This window comes from Cyprinus carpio, chromosome B22 (assembly GCF_018340385.1).
Source record: "Cyprinus carpio isolate SPL01 chromosome B22, ASM1834038v1, whole genome shotgun sequence".
Taxonomy (NCBI): Eukaryota; Metazoa; Chordata; class Actinopteri; order Cypriniformes; family Cyprinidae; genus Cyprinus; species Cyprinus carpio.
In genome coordinates this window covers 26,383,813-26,408,348 of record NC_056618.1, presented here as the reverse complement: position 1 = coordinate 26,408,348, position 24,536 = coordinate 26,383,813, and the positions used below count along the sequence as shown (strand labels likewise).

The window sequence follows — 24,536 nt, the reverse complement described above, 5'->3', positions numbered from 1 at the left end:
GACTACCGATTCATCACTCCGCAGAACAGGTTTCCACTGCTCCAGAGTCCAGTGGTGGCTTCACTTTACACCACTCCATCTGAAACTTGGCACTACTTGGTGATGTGAGGCTGGCATGAAGCTGCTCACCCATGGAAACCCACTCCATGAAGCTCCCGCTGATATTAATGCCTGTGGAAGTATGTAACTCTTCAGCTATGGAATCAGCAGAGCGTTGTCGACTTTTACGCAACATGAACATCCACATTTGTAACCCTGCTCTGTGACTTTACGTGGTCTTCCACTTCATGGCTAAGTTGCTGCTTTTCCTAATGCTTCCACTTTCCAATAATACCCCTTACAATTGTGGAATATCTAGCAGGGATGAAACTCCACAACTGATTCATTGCAAAGGTGGCATCCTGCAGTACCACACTTGAATTCCCTGAGCTTGAAACATTGCAGTTTTACATGAAAGTTAGTGGCTCTGGAAGTGCATTGTTGTATTTGTACTACGACAGCAGAGGGATGGCAAAACTAAGCAATGTGCAGCTAAAGGCGCTCTGCTGGGCGGTAAAAGTCTTCTAGACCTCTTTAGATGTGTTACTTACCTTGACAGTAAGTCCATGTTCCCAAATTTTTTACCATGTGCTGTATGAAACTTCTCCTTCGACAAGACTTGCACTAGATGTGTATGATAATGTTTCTACAGGGTCAGTATTTAAGATTTTAATTCCAATAAATGTGTTTATCTATTTAACCTACAAAATATCCACATTAGAAAATAATAGAATATTAATGAAAACTGAAACAGAATAAGAAAACAACAAAACCAGTTACAATAGAAACGTGGTAACAAGTAACTGGACAGAAAGGAAATTAAGTGAAACAGAGCAAAATAGAACAACAAGTGAAACAATAGAGCTGTCAGCTCTTCAGTTACCTTTGTACCTTATTTACCCCAAAAATGGTGCATATTAGTACCTCACATAAAGTGAAAATCTTCTGAAAAGATATTGTCCCAGAGACAGCTTTATTTCTGAGAGTGCAGGACAGAAATTAGGTAAAATTTGGAAAATAAAATAACACTGAAGCATGGCCGTAACCATGTCTTGATTATTGGGGGGCATTTCTATTTTCTAGAACTGAAGTGGAAAGTAGAGTACAGAAAAGTGCAGTGAATTTTTCATAACAGAGAATAGATTAGAATAGAAATGAGGTGATGCGAAACAGAATAGCAACGCTTGCAAAATATAACAGAACACTGGTGAAGTGCAACAGAACAGAATAAAATAGAACTGATGTGAACTTTCCCCGGAGAATAGTGCAGATGCGGACAGAAGTGAGGTAAAAGTTGGAGAATGAAATAGATTAGAGGAGTGTGAAGGGAGATAAAATAGAATTGAATAGCACCCTTCAGTGTTTCCTTGCTCTTTTCTCTGTGAATGTTGAAGTTACTGGCCTGTGTGTGGAGTTTCCCGCTCCTCTCCAGCGAGCATGCTGGGATGTGTGTCTAACTCACACAGGACTGGAATGGCGCGCGCATACACACACACACACACACACACACACACACACACACACACACTCACTCACTCACTCACTCTGTAGGCGCGTGTCATCAGCTCGCGTGTGTGTCGCGCAGGAACTCAACAGGAGGCCGACCTTGACAGACTGAGAGACCATCCTCCTCCTCATCCTCGGCGCGAGGTCCAGTTCAGCGCGCGTGAAGCTCAGCTGGCACTTCCTGGTAAGAGTTTAGCTTCATTCCCTCCTGTCAACTTCAAAACTGATTATCGTGCCACTTTTCCGCTTTACCGTCACTCAACAAGGAGTTTTTGCGCCGACGAGGAATTGTGTATCCGACTTATATGTTTTCACAGCAGAAAGCGCTGAGGAAAAGTTGACAGAGACTTTGGGCTAGTTTGAGTTAGCGCGCTAGGCTAATGCAGCTGTGGCGGTAATTCACCCGAGACAAACATCTAAATGATTTGATTTCACGCTCAAAAACGCATTATTCACTCTGACAGTAACTTGCCCTGTTGTTAAAGTAAGTTTGAAGCTGGTTTACAGAGTGTCGGTTGTGGTTTTAACAGTGACATGGCACGGTTAGAGCATTGTGGCTAAGCTAACGTCTGTCAGTGTGACACATGCACTAGAAATGTGAGGAGAAACTCACTTCTGTTTACTCTGAGTCTCTGACACTGGCCAAATATCCTTAAACCCGGATGGCAAAGGCATTTAATACTAATTTTCTCTAGAAATGTCACAAACAAGCTGTTTATTTGAGAGTGAGTGAGGCATTTCGTACTTTAGCAGCACTTTCCAGAAGTTGACAGCAACGCGTTGGTACTTGTTTGCGATCTTGATGAACCCTGTTCATAATATTAACAATGACATAAGTGAATTCGGAGGAAAGTTCATCATTACGTCTTTTTGGCACTTACATTTTATGTTAGAAGTTCAAGAGGATATTGTAAGTTTTAGCAATATTCTACCTTATAAACCCAGTGGGAGTACAGTGGCTTGCAGTTTAGTGAATTCTGGGTTTGTCAAATTCACATTGAACATGAATCAACACAAAATTTGAAATAATAATGGCTGTGGCTTAGCTTGTTGTAACATATAGTGCACAACTAAAGCTATCATTTATTCACTTTGATGTCTTTCCAAACACGTTACCAACATTTTATTTTATTTTAGAATGGGAGACCGAGTCATCTTTTGGTTGTCATTGTTTGAAGAGGATGCAATGAAAGTAAATGGGGACCGAAGCTGTCAGTCACAACATTCTACTTTTAGTTCCATCGAAGTCAACATCATGAAATAACTTGAGTGTGTACATTAAGACACAGTTCTCAGTTTTGCAGAATATGGAGTGAACATCGTGAAAACAGTCTAAGAAATAAAATACCCCATTTGTAGGACTGGCGATGGGCTGATGCATCCCAATTTACATGCCATTTAGCCTAAATAGTATTTATTTAAAATTAGAACTGCTGTGGAGTATGTATAAGTGACTGGATGCAACAGCGGGGTCCATTAAAGATGTAATTATGACGTGGTAGTATTTGCCCAAACTTGCTTATTCATCTACTACATACTCAAAAGTTCTTCAGGAAAAAAAGACTTAGTACTGTTAAGGCATAGTATAAGTACGTGAATTGGGAGACAGTGTGTTACATCAGCTAGTCAGTAAAGCAGATAATATGGCTGTTGAGGTCAGCATCAACCTCAAAGTGGGCCGATAAACGGAAATGTGACCTCTTTTTGTGTCAGTTTATAGTCTCTGCATTATTAAGTGTGACGTGTCATAGAGCCAAGTATGGTGGCCCATACTCAGAATTCGTGCTCTGCATTTAACCCATCCAAAGTGCACACACACAACAGTGAACACACACACACCGTGAACACACACCCAGAGCAGTGGGCAGCCATTTATGCTGCGGCACCCGGGGAGCAGTTGGGGGTTCGGTGCCTTGCTCAAGGGCACCTCAGTCGTGGTATTGCCGGCCAGAGACTCGAACCCACAACCTTAGGGTTAGCAGTCAAACTCTCTAACCACTAGGCCACAACTTCCCCGAAGTTATACATTTGATCTTAAATTATTTAAAAATTGCATTAAATAGTCTAAAATATGTCTTAAAAACAATTATTGTGTAATAAATTTGATCAGTTTTACGTCCGTTTCATTTGACATCATTAAATTGAACTATTTATACTGTAGCATTGTATATCAGCCACTCCACACTTTCAGTATTGCGTTATTCAGTTTTTCCATATTGCAGTAGGTTTGTATGATCATGTTTCTGCAGCGTCGGTACTTAGGATTTGAATTCTACAAAAATGTGTTTGTTTATCTATGTTTAACCTACAAAATATTTTGATGCACAGTTGATTCCACATTCCAGTGCAAAGTTGTCATTTGTGTAACTTTATAATCTTCGTGTTGTTAGACAGTCGGTCTTAAATTCTTTTTAAAAAATGCGATTAAAAAGTCTTAATGTCTTAAATTTAATTTCCTTATTTTATAAAAAATATTTTTTCAAAAGTAGGACATAGGACATTTAAAATTGCATTATTTTTAATATATCAGCCACTCAACGCTCTAGATATCGATTAGGCCATTGTAAAACTCATTTTGGTCGAATGTTAGATGTTTCAAGGTCAAGGATAGATATTGTATGGTCTTAATCACTGTAGAATATGATGATATTTGAAAAAATCCATTCATTTTAGATTTAGTTGACTCTCATATTTGGCCTTGTGTGCATTTTTCATGATATTGTCTTTATTAGGATGTAATTACAACTTATATTTTAGGCACAGTTTGAGTTTTCCTCTTTGCACATTTTTCCGTCCTTTTTCGCCTCTCTCATTGCTTTAAATTCCCCGGGGAAATTAACTCTTTTGTGGCATAATTACATGAGATGCATATGCCACTGTAAACACAGTAATAGAGACGCCGACAGCCAGCATTTGTCACAAAATATGTGAAAACTGGAGTAAATATGCACTGTGATCCAAAACCTCAGCGTCTTTGTACGGCCTGCTTTCGGCATTTCTTATGTCCTCGCTGCAAACGACACTTAATATTTCACACAGGGTGACACGGAGAGAAGGCAAGAGGCTGTTTGTTTTGAAAGCCTGTCTCTCTTAATACGCAATACCCAGAGTGTTGCAAACAGCCAGGCACGCCAGCCTGGCATACTAACACTCATCAGCTTTCTGCCGAGTTTCTTTGGCCCAAGGGATGTCGTGGTCTGTGGCTGGAGTGAGACGTAACACCCCCTTGTTCCGGGATCTTGCGCGACAGGACCCTGCTCTCTGCACTTAATCAGTCAGGGAAACAAACAGCCGGCTGCAGGAGGAAGCTGTGGCGCTTTTTTTTTTTCTTGCTTTTTTTTCAGAAGTCATGCCAAGTTGGAACTCGAAAACCTTTGGCAGTGTCTTTGCAGGGCAGTGAATAAAAAAAACTTTACACGTGTCTGAAGCCAAGCCTGGAAGCTCGCGGGGCGTTTGAACTGCTCTGGAAGGTCTCGAGAAGTGGGCAGGTTCCCGGGCCCCGCCGCAAGCAGGCATTGGTGGGGGGCTGAGGGGGCGTAAACCGAGGGCGAGTGCCACCATACTGTGAAGGCCGGGCTAGTGGCCAACATCGTTGACAGTTTAACAGTGAATATTTTACAGCACAGCATACTGCATGCTGTAAACAGGGGTGAGCTACATAAGGCTCTTTATCGTACTTGGGAAGCCTTGAAAAAAAAAAGCATCTTTAAGCCCGGTATTAGAATAAAGCAGATGGCTTGGGCCCGTGCGGCTCGGGAAAAAGCCGGAGACGAAAGCAGGCCAGTTTCTTTGAACAAGGAGTCTGTCACGTTACTATCTCCAGGTCTCCGGGTCAAATTTTTTTCATTTTGGCTTTGGCCAAAAATATCGCAGGGAATCTCATTAAAATTGATGTTTGATGTTGCAAGCATTTTAACAGGCCAAATGTGTTTTTAATGCATGGTTGAGATCTTTTATGATCTTCGAAGTGTTTTTTTAACTGTGTCATCTGTCTTGACCATTCATCAACTTTGACCACTAAAAGTACAACAGTAGTAGGAACAAAAGACAATATCTGCTGCCTTTAGTGGTGGAATTGGGTAGAATTTAAATGAATTTAAATGAGTAAGTGAAAAAAAAATACTATTATTTTCTAAAAACCCGAACAAAATTATTGAGCAAAAATAAGCAGAAAGGACCGGCATTTTGGCAAAACTGTTGCGCTTTGGTTTTTTTTCAATATATATGTGTGTGTGTGTATATATATTGAAAAATCACTTACCCCACCTTTAAAATGTATACAAAAAGTATTAAAACAATTGCTTTTATATTATTAGTAATAGAAAGGCAAACATTATAATACTTCCTCATTTACTGCCATTCAGCAAATATGCATTTGTCATTTAAACAAATATTTGATTGTCTAATAAACATTTAATTTCACAAACCTTGCAGACTTAGTCGAATGTAGTTGTGAGATCTTGTGAAGTGTGCATTTGTGTCCTGCATGATCGCGTGTGTTCTACATGATGGTTGCCCCTATCTTCATGTCATTTTCACTGTGTGCTGTATGTAAACTGAGTTTTACCTTGGCTTTAGTTGAAAAAAAAAAAAAAAGAATCCCAATGCACACAAACTTCCCAGATTACTGAGTGCCCTGTTGGTTACTTCCTTTTATTTATATATTTTTAAATATTTCTTTATTTGTGAAAAATACTGTAATAGGATTACAGAATCAAAAAGTTGTCATCTAAAGTATGTCTATTTTACACATTTTTTTAAATTATTTTCAAATAATTTCACATTTTTCAAATATTAAAGGTCACATATTTTACACCTTTCTGACCTTATAAATATATTTTTGCGGTTTAAGTACCAAAAACCATCTCAATATATTTTTACTGCTCCTCTCTCAGGAGCTCTGCTAAGAACAGATTTTTACAGAAGTCACAACGGCTCGTGAAAAGGCACAGCTACTTTATGCAGGCTGTGTGCATTTGACTTGTTTGTTTTGAAACTTACAGTATATGGTAGTTACATAGCCCCTAGGCCTCAGTTATCATGAAAAAAGCCAGAAAATTTTTGACAATATGTGACCTTTAATTAAAATAAAAAAAAATTATAATTATAAATTATAATTTAAAATTATAAATTACAATTAAAATTATATTGAATCAGCTTTATATCGCATCGGCTGTCAAAAACCAATATCGGTTGACCACTAATGTTTTGTTTTTATTCAGTAGAGCTGAGTATAGTGTATCTTTGTAATATTCATTAAAAGAACCAGCTCATAAGAGTCATTTGAGTATTTTGTCTATACAGGATGCTTCATATGTTTTTGATTTACTAAAAAGTGCTTGTTCATAAGAATCATTCATTCATGAATGACTCCACTGATTCTGCCGCATATTTTTGATTCACTAAAAATAACTTAATTTGTTTGTTAATAAGACTTATTTGAAAGACTCACATTCACAACATAATGAAATATGTTTTCTCAGTGACCCTTGGACACCAACATTACAGTGATTATTCAGTGGTAAAATCGCTGTGTGAATGGGGCATAAGCCTTCACACATACCCCTTTTCCACCAGCATGAACTGTGTGTTAGTTCAGAGCCAGTGCTATTGCCGGTTTGGAGTTGGTTCAAGTGGCGAGGCTTCTAAGAACCGGTTTGCCTTTCCATGGGCTAGAGAGCCACCACAGAGCCAGGTCTTACGTCTCTGAATACGTCTCGTCTGTCCCAGTAATGCTAGCATGGCAGCGCCAAACACAAACACTTACTTCTAGACCAGCAATGTTATGGTGCTACTTACGAACCACTTTTCCTGGTTTGGAGCTGGTGCTTTGGTTGTCGAAAGACAAAGAACTGATTTGAAACTAGGCTCTGGCTCCGAACCAGCACTCAAAGTGAAAAGGGGTAATACAGTACAAAGCAAACCAAACCTTACGATCTTCGTACAACTACAGCGTTTTTTCCAGCACCCTTATCTCACATGAAAAGGGCAGATCCTTTGTGCCCCATTAAAGATTCACCAAAGACATTCTTTTTAAGTTCTGTGCTCTGTGTTCTGAGGAGGAAGCGCCAGCTGATAGTGGTATGAGATGGTTTGAGTTTTATAGATGTATTTTCATGAAAGAGGTTAAGGGCAATTGATGAGTAAGCGTAGAAGGGTTTCAGAGAAAGGAATTCCCTAATGGTAGGTGTGGTAGAGAATAGTCCTCTCAGGGTTTCTGTGAGCTCCTCAAGGCAGGAAAGGCCAACATCAATAAACGGCCCCATTGAGCACCTATTTGTGACTTCCGTTCAACATCCGTTCCATTCGTTCACTTCTTTTTTTTGCCACTTTTAATTCGTAAGGTTGACTCTTCATCTTGATTTTTTTTTAACTTTAAGACAAATGAGTTGACTAGTTGTTCAGACAACCTACAGACTAGACGATTTTGAAAAAATACGTAATTTTGCTAATTTCTTGGGTAAAATAGTGGGTTTTTATGTAGATTGAACTGTTTAATTGGAACTTTTTTAGTATTGCAATAGTATTACCAGTAGTATTAGTAATTGAAATATTGCCCACAGATATTGGTAAAAGTAAAATTTTGATGTAGTTTGAACTTCTTAATTGAGACTTTTCATTCAATGCTAAAATATTGCACATGCATATTGGTTAAAATAGTAGCTCTTCTTATGTATATAACTGATTCATTTTAGAATTGAATAAATGTTGCACACCAATATTGGTAAAATAGTACATTTTAATGTAGATTGATCTTTTTAACTGATACTTTTTACACACAAATATTAGCCAAAATACTAGAATTTTTATGTAGAATGAATTTTTCATTTGATTCTTTTTAATTTTGAATGAACTTTTGCACTTAATCATTGGGTGTAAATTGTTTTTTTGAATTTTTTTGCATTTTTTTATTTTTTTTTTTGTTTTTTTTTTTTTTTTTTATTATTATTATTTTATTTTTATTGCAACACTAAATGTTTATTTTGTACATCCCTAATTTTGACATGGTTTTTATAAGATATTTGAGATATTCCATCTCTTTGCATTACAGAAAAACATGTTTCTTTTATTGAATGAATTGTGATGTTGACGAACTGTCAAAGGCCGCAGAAGAAATTGTGTTATATGCGTCTGATTATTGCATCATGAATATTCCAGAGAAATGAAGCATGATCAACATCTGCTGTTTTGGTTCTGAGTGATACAGAGCATAAAGGTAATAATGTAGCGTGCGTTCAGTGATTGCTGGGATGCCACTGAAATCGTTGTCAAACTTTTAGTCGCTCCATACCCTGAGAAGAAAGGGCCCAGGAGCTAAAGATGGAGGGATATTCAGGACTGTAGGCTCCTGTTAGCGTGATTGCAGCTGGTGGGCTTGATCTCTGGCTGCAGCAAATAAAAGGAATTTAGCCCTGAAGTGGAAGTTGTCACATCCCATTGTGGTCAGAGGTTAGCTGGAGAACTTTGTGGTCAGTGACATGGCTTAGTCCTCATTAGACCACGTGAGATGGCGTCTGCTGCATGCAGGGTCACGGGTATGGCCAGGGGTCGCAGGCCACAAATAACACGCAATTTTATAATGCAAGAAAACATTTGTTCAGTCTTTGAAATAGTTGTCTGTGAAATCTTAGCCTTGATTTCCTACAGATACCTTAAAAGAGCCACATCCTAACTCAAATCAATCCTGATTAGTAACCTATTTTTATAACTTTTTAATTATTACCTTTTTCAGTATTGACTCAGCCTAGATATTGCAAATATTGGGGAAAAAGGTTAATTTTTATTTAGGTAGAAATGTATTAATACCTTTGTATTGAATGAAGTATGAATGAAGTATCACCCACAGTTATTGGGCAGTGCCTCCCACACATAGACTTTACCTAGGAGGGCCGCCCAAGTATATTTGGTAACACATTTCTGCTTTTCAAAATTTTTATACTTTTTTTTTTTTTTTTTATCTGGCTGAGATGATGAAACCATTTGCAGTCGATTTAGAGGCCGTTCACATGTCGCGTCTAAGTGATATGCCATTGCTAAGCAATCTTGAGCTGCGTTCTCCATGAAGACGAAGAAATTTCAGCTAAGGATAAATGGATTACCATTCATTGCATTAAACTCTACTACTAGATATATTTATGGAGGTGAGAAATAATAATATAAAAAAAAACTGTACAGCTGTGATCAGCTGTTCGTCCATGTTGGCTGAGCTTTTGATCTCTATTTGAGTGCGCTTGTCACGCGGGGTTGGGCCGATAGACGATGCTTGACTGATAAACATCACGATGTTGAGCCGGCATTGCGACCCCTCTATTACCCCCCGCAATCCGCCGCATCCCAATATTGTGTTCAGAAAGAAAATGATGTCTATATGGAACCCCTAAAGGGAATAAATACGAGAAGGGAGGAAAATATATATTTCAATTCTTTCTCTCGCAGTTATGTCACTAGATAAATTGCTAGCATCTAGGAACCGCTATTATGCTTGGCATTGAAACTCACTTTTGAGATTTGCGATCACACATACTCTGTTTATACTATGGAGCAGGAGTACTTACCACATATTTTACAAGATTAGATGTTTGTCAGTGGTGCTCAGGATCTGCCAATCATTCGCCATCGTCCTCAATAGGGCTGCAACAAACGATTATTTTGATAATCGATTAATCTAACGATTAGTCGACTAATCATTGATTATGTAACTTATTAATCATTAGACCGTTATTGATTATTCAGCTTTTGCAATTAGTTAAAATATACATATTCTAACAAATAAATTAAGGTAATTACTTCCGCTTTTGAAAGTCATTATGTTATTACAATTATACAATTAATTTATACAAATAAATATATTTGGCACACAAAATGAGATGAGAGAGAAACTCGTATTCGCTGTTTAATTGGCTATATGAGAAAGTAGCTGAAAGACAAATCATTCTGCCTATTAACATCTCTTTTTGTAAGTCAAAAACAAAATAAAGGTAAGTGATAGGACTTTTTATTTTTGGCTAAACTTTTTTCCTTATTTTTAAATTTTTCATTATTAAGAGTGCAAAACTTACAACATAAGGTGAACACAAACACAAAAACAGCAGAAGAACAGCAATGATAATACCAGAAATGGGAAAAATAAATAAAAAACAGCAATGACAATCTGAATAATAGTAGTAGTATTTAAGTAGTACTAACGTGCATAATATTAGTAATAATAATAATACTAAAGATAGTGATGATAACAATAATATCTTGTGATGACGGCAACAGTAATATGAATAATAATAATAGTAGAATAATAATATAATGTAATAATGTAATAATGACACCACCCAACATATATACCACACCTATCTTTGCTTCTGTGTCAGTGTTCAGGTTTTTTTTCACATTCACGGTAAAATTACTATATGTATATGTATGTATGCATAAGCTGAGGTGGTGCATTAAAAGAAGGATGTGGTGCATTAAAATCAGCATGTGGTGCATTAAAAACGTGTGGTATATGTTGGGTGCAGATTTGATTTAGTTATATTTATATATTTTAAGTATATATATTTAGTGTTATGATCTTCATTAAACCGTCACCGTCCTTATACAAAATATAATCCCATCAACATCATCTTATTACTGTTCAAAGTTTCTATGATATTAATAATGATAATAATTATAATATTGAGAGCACTCACAGCATTACAAAACTTTGTATATATATATGTATAATAATATGTGAATAAATAAATAATTAGGATGAGTGTGTGAGATTTGTAGGAGTTGAATGAGGTCTGATCTGGAGTGTTGTGATTCCGAAGTATAGTTGTAAGGAGGTGAAAAATGTTCTAAGGAGATGTAGTCTGTGAGCAAATTTTTCCAATGCGTTATGTGAATAGTGTTTCGGGATTTCCAGTTCAAGAAGATAGTTTTCTTCGGTGATGGCTAAAGCCCAACCCTAGTATTGACGTAAATATTGCAAATATTTGGGGAAATTGTTAATTTTTATTTAGATTTTTTCTATTGATACCTTTCACTATTGAAAGAAGTATTACACAAAGTTATTTTTATTTGGGTTGAATTATTGGGTTATTTTTATTATCAGTTGATACTTTCTAATATTGAATAAGAAATCATTCAAATATTTGGTAAAATAGTTATTTTGTTTACAATTACCTTTTTAATGAATACTTTTTCTTACTGAAATTTTAAATCACATATTCAATGAAATAAGTGTTGGATAAAACTGTACATATTTTATTTTTATTTGATACTTTATTTGAATGGTTTTGAATGAAATGTACTGCACAAATTGGGTAGAATAATTCTTGTTAAATTGAAACACTTCAATATTTTGAAGTATTGAATGAAATATTGCACAAAATATTGATTTCTTGTTTACTCTTTTTAATTTACTTGGGGTTAAATGAAATATGAGTATGCTTATCAGCATTTTTCTCCCACTGAACTCATTGTAGTGCATTCTGGTAAGAGTACATGCACTGATTCCTTAGAATTGGGGCTAGATGAGGTATCTCATTCAGTATCACTTTTTAGATCAGAGCTTTTGTGCTTCAGTGAAAAAAGCTTTTTTCCTCAAATTCTGTTCTTTATTTACAAGACACTGTCAAAACAGGTGCCTGCAGGTGTGTGCGATCTAGCTGAGATCTATCAGATTAACATCTTTTATGCTGTGCTTTCTTCAGAAGTCAATCAGGAAGTAACACTGATTCATTTGACAGCTCATTGTTTTTGTCAGTGCATTGTTCAGTTACAGAATGACTATCAGATGGTTTTTGTAATGTGAGTTTGAATAGTTTTTGTGACTCTGCAGTTTGTCTGTGGGCTGTTCAGTCAAATCAACCTGTTTGACCAGGTTTAAGGTTGTCAAGTAAAAGACAATCATTGTTTATTGTATCGTGAAACTATATATTTGTTGTATGTCTTGGTGTTAAGACTGTATGTCATCTATTCTCTGTTTCTCGGTTCAGTGACTTTATTGATGTATTTGTGTCACTGAATGGCAGTCTGGTATGTTCTTTCATAATTCACTTTCAATCAGGGTTTTGCTCTTAAGTGTTCATAGAATGTACTGTGACAACTTGTACCTGCATTTTGAAAAAAAAAAAACAAACAAACAAAACAACTTTCTGTAGGTCTCAAATGTGGCAGGTGGGGTTTCAGGTTAAACATTATATTGAGGCCAAAAACAACAGAAGAACTCTGTTGTCATTGAACATTGCTGAACATTGTCTCACGTGCACACTGTAGACTTGCGTGGCCCGGCCCTCCAGGAATTGATTTTGACACCCCTTCACTGGACATGGTTAGCCTCTTGCTAACGGTAGCCTGTTACATTACAGTACATAACATTTCACTTACCACAAAAACAGAGTAAGGAGAGATGATGGCGAATGTTTTGCAGATGCTGAGCACCACTGACAAATATCTAATCTTGAAAAAATGTGTGGTAAGTACTGCTGCTCATAAACACAGTGCGATCGCATTCTTGAAAGTGAAACTAAAAAGCAGTCGTGCATTTAAATGCGTGACGATGCTGGCTCAACATCGTGATGTCTATCAGCTATCGGCGATGGACGATGGCATCGTCTCTTGGCCCAACACTAATATGACCCCTTTAAAGCATTTTCCTTGTATTATTTCTGAACATATAATAATATGTATAAGACAAGTTTGTACAAGATGTAATTGTAGTTCATGCATCTTTTTTTGCAAAGATATTTAACGAGTGATTTGTTTAACATTTACATCATGTTGACAACATTGTGTGTGGTGCACTTGGAGTTAAAAAAAATTAACTATAGGGTTAATAAAAAAAAAAGTTACTTGTAGTTACATTTTCAAGTTGACTAGTTATCATAAAAATCAAGAATCGGTCAAACATTCTGAAAAAAATTAGATTTTATTTTTTTGTCATATCGCACAGCCCTTATATAAAATAATATAATGTAAATTAAAATATAATGTATATAATATGTAAATTAAAAACAAGTAAACAGCCCTTTTATTGCATATCTACAATTTTTGTTAATGTTTTTTGTTTAAGTTAGATTTATTTTTTTATTTTTTCACTTAAGTAAAAGTTTTAGTGTTTTTGTTGTTTTATTAGTATTATTGTATAGTTTGTATTTTTATTTGTTTTAGTTGATTTAGTTTAAATTATTTAAACTAACTGAAAATGAGAAATGTTGCAACTAGCTAAAATTAAACTAAATTGAAATTTATATTTTAATTTATTTCAAGTCATGATTTTTTAAAATTGTTTTAGCTTTAGTTTTAGTTAACGATAATTATCCTATTACATTTAAATGAAAATTTGTTTCTAAAATCATTGTAGACAGATATTAAAAAATACATAACAATAAACATTAAAAACATCTTATTAACTATAAGAGGTCTAAATGTTTTCAATGCATTTTGAGGAAATGTTTATTCCGCATCCAATGTTATTCAAATCGGTCATTTTTGCGCAGACAAACAGGCTAGTCAAGTTACCTCTAATGGATTATTTGCATCACTTTAGGACTCCCTTCATCGCGCTCAAGCTCTGCACATCAAACAGCGTTCGGGGAGATGCGTGCCCCTGCAGGGTAATTAACTGTTCCCTCTCAGACCCTACACTATAAAGCACCTGCAGGCTTGACGGCACACTCACAATAGCCCGAGCCCAGAACTGATTCATCAAATTGGCCCTCGAGAAAACACACAATAGGCAGTAGGCCGAGGTGGCCCAGGTCTATTGCTGCCCTGCCAGCTCCTCTGAGCACCGTCCTTTGACTTAAGGATACGTAAAGTGGATCATTACACCTGCACGCACTCCAGCCTCCTACGCCGCATTGAATGTTTGTGTGTGATGATTGAAGGAGCCAGACTTGGATGAGATACAAACGCATGCTCGCCATTACTGTAGTGTGTTTCCGACCCCAAAGCAGAGAGGTAGGGCATCTGTAGTGCTCTCAAAAGTGTGCTCCTCTGAGACCTGCCATAAAATAGAGTCAGGTATTAAAGGCAAAGGCCTGTGCACTACTTTGTGTGTGGGTATAAATCAAAGCCGGCCCTCACATGCAGAGGCCATTTGTGCTGTGCTATTTACTTCCGCTGAGAAATAATCATTACCCTATAAAATGTGAAAGTGAAAAATGTAAAGGAGGCCTATAAATAGGGACAGAGCAGGAATATGGATGGCCAGGCCAGACTCCCTCAAGACCGCAAGACTTGGTTCCTTGGAAATACAATGGTTGCAGGCTAAGAAAAAAAAAACAGCCCTTTAGATGAAGTAGTGGGGATCAGCATTTTTAGATTTGCAGAATATTATACAATTAGGCTGCATTTGTTATTTTATATACTGTATGTAAAGCTTCTAGAAAGTTTATTGAGATTAATGCAATTCTTCATAATATTCTTACATTAATACAGGAGTGTAAATGAGCATATGGTGCAGCAACAGTGGTTCTCAACCTTTTTTTCCACTGGGTCCGCACTATGGTCCAAGTGCAAGTCTCATGGGCTGCATGCATATCATTTACATATTACGACATCAATACAAATCAACCAGATTTATAATATTATAGCCTAAATATTATGATATCTATTCAATTACATTCATTGAAATAAATAAATAATTCTACTCGCTATTAATAAAACACTTGATGCTGTCTGGAGCTGACCAATTTTGTGAAATTCTGCTCAAAAGGATAAGGATAAGCATAACTTGATGCGCGACATTGCTGAAAATGTGCTTTCAACAAATGTAATCTATATTGATCCAAAAATGGAAAGTTTCGAATTTAATAATCTGAGGTTCTCTACAGAGATGTTTTTCCATTCGGGATGCTCAATTTTACCGAACTAATGGCTGCTGAGTAGTGCATTAGTACATAGAGTATAAGTGCACAGTGTATGGTGTGTAATTTGGGACACAACTATAAATCAAAACATCTGGTAATATGGGTTTTTCCAGGAAATGCTAGTACTTAAATGTGAGTACGTAAATACTACTGTGTATTGTGCGTGTTATTTTTGACAGGACATCAATGTTGTGATATTCAAATGATAATGATTTGAAAATCTGAGGATTGCAAGGTTTTTGTTTATTAAAGTGAATGAGTCCACGAGTGTGTTATGTAATAGGCTATATTTTTAGTTCTAATATTCCAACTGACAGACAGTTTTTGGCACGGATGTGACAAGTGCATAAGAGGTAAAATATTTGATTTGTGGGGTTTGTAAAATGTGCTTGAGACATTCGAAATGCTCTTTGCATAGTTCTTTATATTAGGGATGCACAATATTGGATTTTTGCCAATATCTGATATGCCGATATTTTTTCAACTCATTTTGGACGATAGCTGATGCAGATACCGATATATTTTTCTCTAATTTAAAAAAAAATATATATTTTTATTTTTGGAGACAACACCAAAATATATGAGATACTAATTTTATTGGCAAGGCATATGGGCATAATTTTTCATTTTGGAACGATTCCGATATTTTTAGACAATTGTCGGCCGATTTAGATAACACTCCGATAATACTGTGTATCCCTACTTTATACTTATTTTATGGAATAAAGTTTATTTCATAGCTTTTAAAAAAGTTGCATTCAGCTGTCTTAAATTCATTGACTTTTTAAAATCAAGTTCTTTTTTTCAAGTTCTGGAAAAGAGTGGGTTTTGATTGCTTTTATGTGTCTCATAACAGAGGGTTTATTTAAGCCTTCATGAGCACTGAAGAAAGCATGGGCTGAAAACGTCTGCTCTTTGGTCTGTTTTTGAGACACTTTGCACTTTTGTCACTTTTTCATATATGGAAAATGATTTAAAAAAAGTATATTTTTGATAGACCTTTTTTGGTCTGATTGGACTTTTCCAGTGTGCGGACAGTTTCAGCTACTAGGAGTGTAAATTGGATGCTTTGTCACGATACGATATTGATTCTCATACCCAGCAATACGATTTTTGCTGATACTTCTACAAATTCTATGATAGTATTCGATAGTTAAAGTGTATTTAATGTAGAATAATAAATAAAAAATAAAGCTGTTAAAACTTTATTTAATACTTTTTTTGGCTGCTACTATGGGCTCAGTGTTAAAAACCTTTTCTACAGATAACCAAATTACAAACAATAAATACAATATAAGAAAGACCAAATTACAAGCAATTGCAAAAAATAAATGTAATAAAACAAAGACACAAATTAAATAAACAGTGCTTTTCAGGTTTTTCAGGTAGATATAAAATAAATTTTTAGGTGTATGCTTTAAATATAGATTAATTCTTATAAAAGTTGTTCAGTAAGAATCAGTGAGATTTTTTATTTTTTTTTGACAGACGTTTTCTGTTAGTCTGCTTTCACTTTAAGAAAAGCACAGATCCAATATACAGATACACATGAGTTTTCTTTCTCAACTGTATACGTTAAGACATAGGCCTAACCGACTCTGTTTTCTAGGATATTCGCCAAGGTGCACGTCGATGTAATGTGGTCTGTATTTGTTCATCCATGCACAAAAAAAGCGAAAGAGAGCTCAATTAGGTATTGGCGTGCTGTCGATGTGTCTCTGTCTGGAATGAGTGTGCTTTGGATATGTGCCCGTGTCACTGCATGCTGAACACTTTTCACAAGCGCTCGACAATACCATCAACTATCCCAACCATCTTTTACGCTTGCCCTTCAGGCAGTCTTATTGTCCCGACATGTGAGTTTGAACGAGAATGCACAGAATGTGGTAATTCATAGACGGACATTGGTGAAAATGTGGACAGTGTCAAAATAAGGTGCCTGTTTATACTACAGATATCGATATTTTACTTGTGGCATTGATACATCGTATCGTTAGACATTAAATCGATGTATTGATCCATACCGATGGATCATTACACCCCTATCAGCTACCTACTTATTTAAGATTATTAAATATGCACATCCTGTTGTAAATAATAGTGAAAAAAATAGCTTTTTTTTAAAAAAGTACTGTTCCATTATTACTCATTTTGACTTATATATTCATATATTCATTAATTAATGTTTGTGTTTTTCTGTTCCACAGTGTTAGGTATCTTAATTGTTCAGTCAAATAATAGATCAAAAGTCCTATTGGACGAGTCAAAAAACAGCATCTCCACAGTGATAAATATCTGAATTGTCCAGTTAGTCAAAAAATAGATCAAAATAGCTATTGGACAAGTTAAAATTCTTAATTGGAACTCCCACTTCTAGGCTCATGTTTCTTTTCGGCGCTAATTAAAATAATTTCAGACTATTCCATCATTAATGATTTTTTCACAGTCATGAAAAAATGTTTCTTATAATCATGGCCATTGCTTTTACTGTATTCACAGGCTCAAAGCGGCCTTTCATGTGCCGTTCGTACCACGCTCTTCTACTGTTGGCGTTCCTTTCCTTCATGCACTCTTGGATCGGTCTGCATATGATCCGGGTCCAATGACACCTGTGATAATTTTTTTTAATTTGCAAAGGCTAATTTAAGTCCAGAGCCAGTTAACAGCCAGACTCCTTGATCCACAAAAAACCCTCCTTCCTTTCTTGTTACGCCTTTCTTTTTTCTTGATGTGAGGAAAGAATCTGGGAATAATATGGGTATAAGGGAAGCCTCCCATCACATGCGCCCGTTTATGTTGTGGTGTTGCTGTTGGTTCGGTTATGTCTGCTTTTATCATTCTGGACATGGGAGCATAGGGTGAATCTCTTCTTTGATTAACTTTTGCTGCTTTTAAGAATGCGAAAGTATGTAGTCCATGCATACTTACTGGAAGTTTGAAATGAAATCACTGCAGCTTCCAGGAGTTGATGCCTTGTAAAATTGCCAATTACTCCTAATTTCCATATAATTAAAGGTTGCATTGATTCATAGATTGCGAAACATTTGCATTGATTGATGACTTGTAACCAATTCAAAGTGATATGAGTTAATCAATATTAAGCAACATATTTAAAGAGGGAGATCTCATAATGTGAAGGTTTAATTGCTAGGGCTGGGAATCGAGCTCGATACTTTTTAGGCACCGACCAAACTGTGTCGATACAATCGAGTATCAAAAAATGTCTTGTCATTCTGTACCAAATTTCGATACCTAAAGGGGTTAATCTCATCAACATCAGTGGGCCAGTAAGCATGGAGCATGCATAATGTGCATACGTCATGCGCTGGTGATTGGCTCTGGTGAGGAATCAAGCTAAACGCGTATTACGTGACCATTCATTCACACTGTAGCATCATACTACACAAGACAATTTATAACATTTATGCTATGCTTTGACTCAAACCTCACTTTAAGCCACCACCGAGTGTTTGTAATAACCTCCGATTGTGAGGGTTTTTGTCATGAAATGTTGCAGAAATGTTATTTGTAGCCTTTTATATCAAGCTAATCGCTACACCTGCTTAGCATTTCTCATGTAAACACACTGTATTGTTTAAAAATAGTCTCATCTCATGATGAACCGATGAAAATCAAGTAACAAATCATATATTGGTCCGAATCTAAGTGTTTCTTCAGCTTCATGAAAACATCCCCGTAATGTTTTGTCTGGAAGTGTACACACTCTCGTCGTCCGGAGCTGGGGGCTATTAACGCTATAGGGATTGAGATAGGCAGCGATGAGGCTTCCCTCTCATCTTCCTCTCAATCAGAACCACGACAATGGTAGAGACAACACTGGCAGACAATGCAGGAAGCAACTAATGCTCATCAGATCGCGTAAATCCATGGAAAGTGTTTAAGCTATGTGTTTTCCTCTCAATATGTATCCTGGTCATTAGTCCTGGGGACATCATCAGTGAAGTCTATGGTCCTCTGTATGTCTCCTGAAAAAGCGAGAAATTTGAGTTTAATGTGTATGTAGGTCTTTTAAACCGATTTCATAAAATTGGGGTGGTCTAAATTCCGCATCATTCAGAACGTTTCGACATCAAGGTATCTTTAATCGTGTTGATATAGAAATTTCATTGGAACAATCCTAGGTCCCTATGAAATCCGTTTTAATTTTTTTATCCCAAATTCCGTATTTATTTTTTTTTTTCCAAATTCCTTTTTTTCTGTTTTTACATGTTTTCTCAAACTTCGTTTTAATATTTAAAATAAGTTACATATTATCCAAAATATGTTTTATTAATTAAAACCATGAAATGTAAAAATTTTCACATCCATTTAATAATAGTTTAACAAAAATAAAATTTTTAGGACCCTAAGAAATGTTTTTTTTTTCTCACCATATTTTTGATTGTTGCCAGATTCTGTGTTTTAGAACTTTATCTTTTGGCAAATAAAGGGGATTTACTATTAAAATTAAAACATGGAAGAAATGTTGTGTGATTATCATTTTTATATAAAAAATGTTTGTTTCATAGCCTATTGCCGTTATATATTACATCTTAGTAACAGTAATGGTCATCTACTATGACACTAGACTTTTTCAAATCAAACCGGACTTTTACATTTTGACGGGTTGGCCGTGAATACCTTTACAGCTCTGTGTGTGTGATATAACGCTAGTTTTACTCAAATCAAATGGTCAAATGCTCATGAAGTGACTCTCAGTGCAGTTCTGGAGATGTTGTTCATGTATTTACTTCCTCATTTAGTGAGACAGCAGACGCGTGCCTCAGTATATGTGTTGTGAATGGAACCGCGTGTCTGCGCCATTCATTGACAGAGATGCGCAGAACATGCAGGATTCATATTTAAATAGACTTTTGCAGCTTAATAGTTACAGATACTAGTCCATATCACGATTTGATTTAAGTGTAATGACCTACTTTTTATTAATTCATTCAAAATTTGACCAATTCTGGGACATTCTGCGTTAAACTATGAATTCCATTTTTATGACTGGATTCCGCGATTCCGTCCGCGTTTTCTGCATCACTGAAGTCATAGGGCTCTACAATACCAAGCCCTATTAATTGTTCTTGATTCCATTTTAATGATTTGGCCTAATTAAATTTAAATCAATTAATTTGAATTTAATTGAAAAATCAAAAAGCATGTCTAATAATCAAATTCATGTTGCCTACTGTCATCATGGCACGTAATGGCCCTTTTGTCTTGCTAAGCTATGTATATCTACTCAGTCGTTGCCGGTTTAATTTTACAAGGAACGCAGATGTAAACCACGTGTTACTTGCAGATGCCATAAATAGCTGGTGAAAAAATTAATTTTGTGATGTTTCTCTGTAGACAGTTGGGTCTTGTTGTTAAGTTGCTTTATGTGTGTGTGTGTGTGGTTTTGTTGTGGTATGATTTTGTGTTTGTTTTTTTTTTATACAGTTGGGTGTTGTTGAAGTATGCTTTTGTGTGTGTGTGTGTCTTGGCATGTTTAAATTTGATTCTGTTAATGAGGGGGTTGTGGGATGGAAACCTGAGCGCTGATGCCCTGAAGTCATTTTGACATGGAATAGGTCAATCAAAGAAGCCATGCTGCCAGTCTCAATCTGAACTGCTTGAAACTGAAGTAGAACTAACCAACAGGGCAACCCATCTCGTACTGCCGCTGGCAAATGCCAGACAGACTCTACCAAGGGGTCAAAATGAACTTTGACACACCTGCTAGTGCATTATCGGCCATAAAACTTTAAATTTACTTCATTATGTTATGTTATATAAAATGTATATACTGTGCATTGTTATATAAAATGTATATACTGTGCATATATCTAAATTAATGAATTCTACTGTTAAAAAAATTCTATTGTTAAGTTAATTTTGGTAGAGAGGGAGAATCAAATATAAATAAATATATAAATAAATGAAACACACACACACACATGCATATATATATATATATCTATATAGATATATATATATAGTTGACATATTTTATATATATATATATAGAGAGAGAGAGAGAGAGAGAGAGTGTGAGGAAAGCATTGTAATGTTTAGTGTTATTTTTTTCAATTACTTAATTTTTAATTACTATTATTAATTTGACTAATATTATTATTAAAATATAGACACTAAATTATATTGTATTAATTTCTACAAGCATTATAGCATTACAGTTTTTTATTTTATACAATTATTTCATTTCATATTATAATATGATAATAATAAGAAATTATTCAAGACATTCTTAATAATAGTCAATATTAAATACTGAATGTTAATCCTAATGCTGTGATTTTGGCATCACAGCATTAAAATGTTTTTTTTTTTTTTTTTTTTTGTTTTATTATGCAATTATTGTTTTGCTCTGAAATGTGACATTAGAAAAGTAAAATGCGTTACCAACAGCATTTCATGTTCACTTTAAAAGTCAACAGCTTGACTGAAATTTGATTAGTCACTCTGGTTCACGTAATATCATAAAATCATAATAGGGAGACAACAGCAGCGTTGTACATTCCCAACAGGAGTGTCCTTTGACTGCTGTCTCAAACTGCTAATTATTGCCCAGAATTATTCACCTCAGTCGCATTTTGAAGTTTGTAAAGAAAGAACAAAGAGAGGGTTTCGTAAGTATGCTTTTTGGAAGCTCGTGTGCGTTTCATTAATTTAAAAACTTACTCTTCCAGTACTAATGACATACTTGTAGAGAGGCTGTTTAAATGTGTGGCTTTAACAACTAGTTCTTCCCCAGAGAAAATGCGTCACACACTCAGTTTCCACAATCCTTAATGTGGAGACAAATTTAGCTAAACTGCAAAAATGGCAAACAGAAACAAATCTTTGGCGGCAACAAACCCTGTCCTGTGCGCACTGTCACTCAAACCTCAGTTGTGGGGTTGGTGCTTAATTAGTGTTATTAACCTTCAACAAACCGGGCTGATTTTATTTTGCCATGGTGACAGCTTCAGCTCCATTTCTCCGTTCACCGGCATGAGGTATTTTAATTGGCTCGAGCTCCTCGATCCACTCAGCCCTGACAACGTGCGGAGACGGACGTTCAGCGCGGTGAGCGACATGTAAATGGCCTTTCTATGAAAGGATTGTTTCTTTTTTTTTTTTTTTTTAACCCTCGCTCATATTCCTTCAGTACAGTGAGGACATGGTGAGCTCACCCGAGCTGCGCATCGCAGTGAAGTGACAACCAAGCAATCATTAAAAATTTTGATGGCTGCGGCACGCACAGGCCCATCTCCCGGCTTGATGTAAAGAAAAGTGCGCAGCCGTCTTTTGTATTTGCTCACTGTCACCGACGAAAGCTCAGGCCTAATTTATTCCTTCTCATCGTCGGCTCTGCAAAGATAACACATCTTCACTGTTTCTTATGTGTGCGTATGCTTTATTGTGCCCACATTAATGTCTCGGTAGGCTTTTCAGGAGCACTAGACTCAACAGATACTAGGTGCTTTATGGGCGGCTGTTATTGAAGGTTTTTTTATGTGTGTGTGTGTGTGTGTGTGTAAAAGTAATGAAGGAATTATTTGGTTGAAATTTTTAAATAAGTGACATGTTTTCTTTAATTCAGTGGGCAAAAACGTATCTAGAAAGCAGGATGACATCATATTATTTAATGATATCATGAACATTTTCTGAATTAAATTTGAATTTATTCTAAATTTAAAATAACAATCTATGCAATTCTTATACTGCCAAAAATATTTGAAAACCAAATATCCATTTTTCATTGACAAGGTTGTTGTAGGTTCTTTCTGGTACTAGATAGAATGACCACTTGTTGTTAATTAGCTAATTTGCAGATGCCGATGATTAGGTTTGCAGTTAATCTGTAAATGTGCACTAGGTTTGGATCACTTTAAGTCCACACAGTTACTTAACACAGTTCACTTATAATGTGCATTGAAAATGTTTACTTTCCATTTTAGCAGACATTTTTTATCAGATTTTTAGAGAGAAGCACATTAAAAAGTACACACTGAAACGTGAAGTTCTTCTTTCAGTTTTAACCCAAAATAAAGAGAGGTTTAACATAAAATATTAAAGTTATGATAGATGGATGTGCCTTTTTGAAGTATTTATTAATTTTATTTTATTTTTCTTATTTTCGTTCCAAAAAATCTGAAGTGAGTCCACATTTAAGTCCAGGTACAAAATTAATGTAAAAATCACTGGATTTACTTTTGGGTCACTGAAAGAGGCACGAGTTGATTCTTGTGAAAAGCACATCTAAATTTAAACACTTAAGTATTTTGCAAAACCTGACTTCATTTAGAGTCAGAAGGAATCAGTTGCTAGTTTATAGTGCCTGCTGAACATACTATAAGTGCTTCTGTTGATGTGAGTGTGATTTTTCACATTTTGCCTTGATATCTAAACCAAAGCAATGCAAGATGTTTATCATAAAAAAACATTCAGAATATTTGCCAGAATAACATTTAGAGGGATGATTCACCCAAAAATGAAAATTCTGTCATTTACTAACCCTCATGTTGTTCCAAACCTGTATGAGTTTGTTTCTTTTGTTGAGCACCAAAGAATATATTTTGTAATAATGTTGGTAACCAAACAACTGATGGTAACCATTGACTTCCATAGTATGGACAAAAATACTATGAAAGTCAATGGCTACTGTCAACCAAAAATGGTACAGTAACAGTATGTAAAATGAGTTCAACTGAAATATTAAGAAGCGGTTCATTGTTGAGAAACTTCTCTAGAACACGACACCCTGAATAGCGAAGAAGTTTAATTACCTAGTTACTTAAATTTAATTACCGAAACTTCATTTTCGATTTCCAGTTTGGATTATGGCTAAATGAAATCTTTAATTTCAAAAATTTCGTAGATCACTGACCAAGCTACGCAATATCGCGTTGATTATCGAAGGCGATACATCTTCGATAATCAACGCGATGGCACTTGCGTTTAGCTTGTCAGTGATCTACGGCTCTGTCTATTATATAATGCCGGTCCATTTGAAAGCAGTGATGGCGATTTAGCAGCTAATCAGGGAACCAGATTTACCTGACAGGAGCATGTAGATTGCCGAAGAGTTCGACAGGATATCATATCGTTAGATATATTTGCCCAGGGCCCTGAGATGTTCCTCTCATAAAC

At 35.8% G+C, this 24,536-nt stretch overlaps 1 protein-coding gene across 1 annotated transcript in view; it reads left to right on the top strand.

The window, feature by feature from the left end:
* The first annotated feature begins 1,522 nt into the window (after positions 1 to 1,522).
* nek7 (NIMA-related kinase 7) overlaps positions 1,523 to 24,536 on the top strand; it is an 87,533-nt gene continuing 64,519 nt past the window's right edge. Inside the window, exon 1 of the mRNA XM_042748620.1 lies at positions 1,523 to 1,729. The gene's annotated coding sequence lies outside the window, so the exon portion shown is untranslated. The remainder of the gene's footprint in view (positions 1,730 to 24,536) is intronic.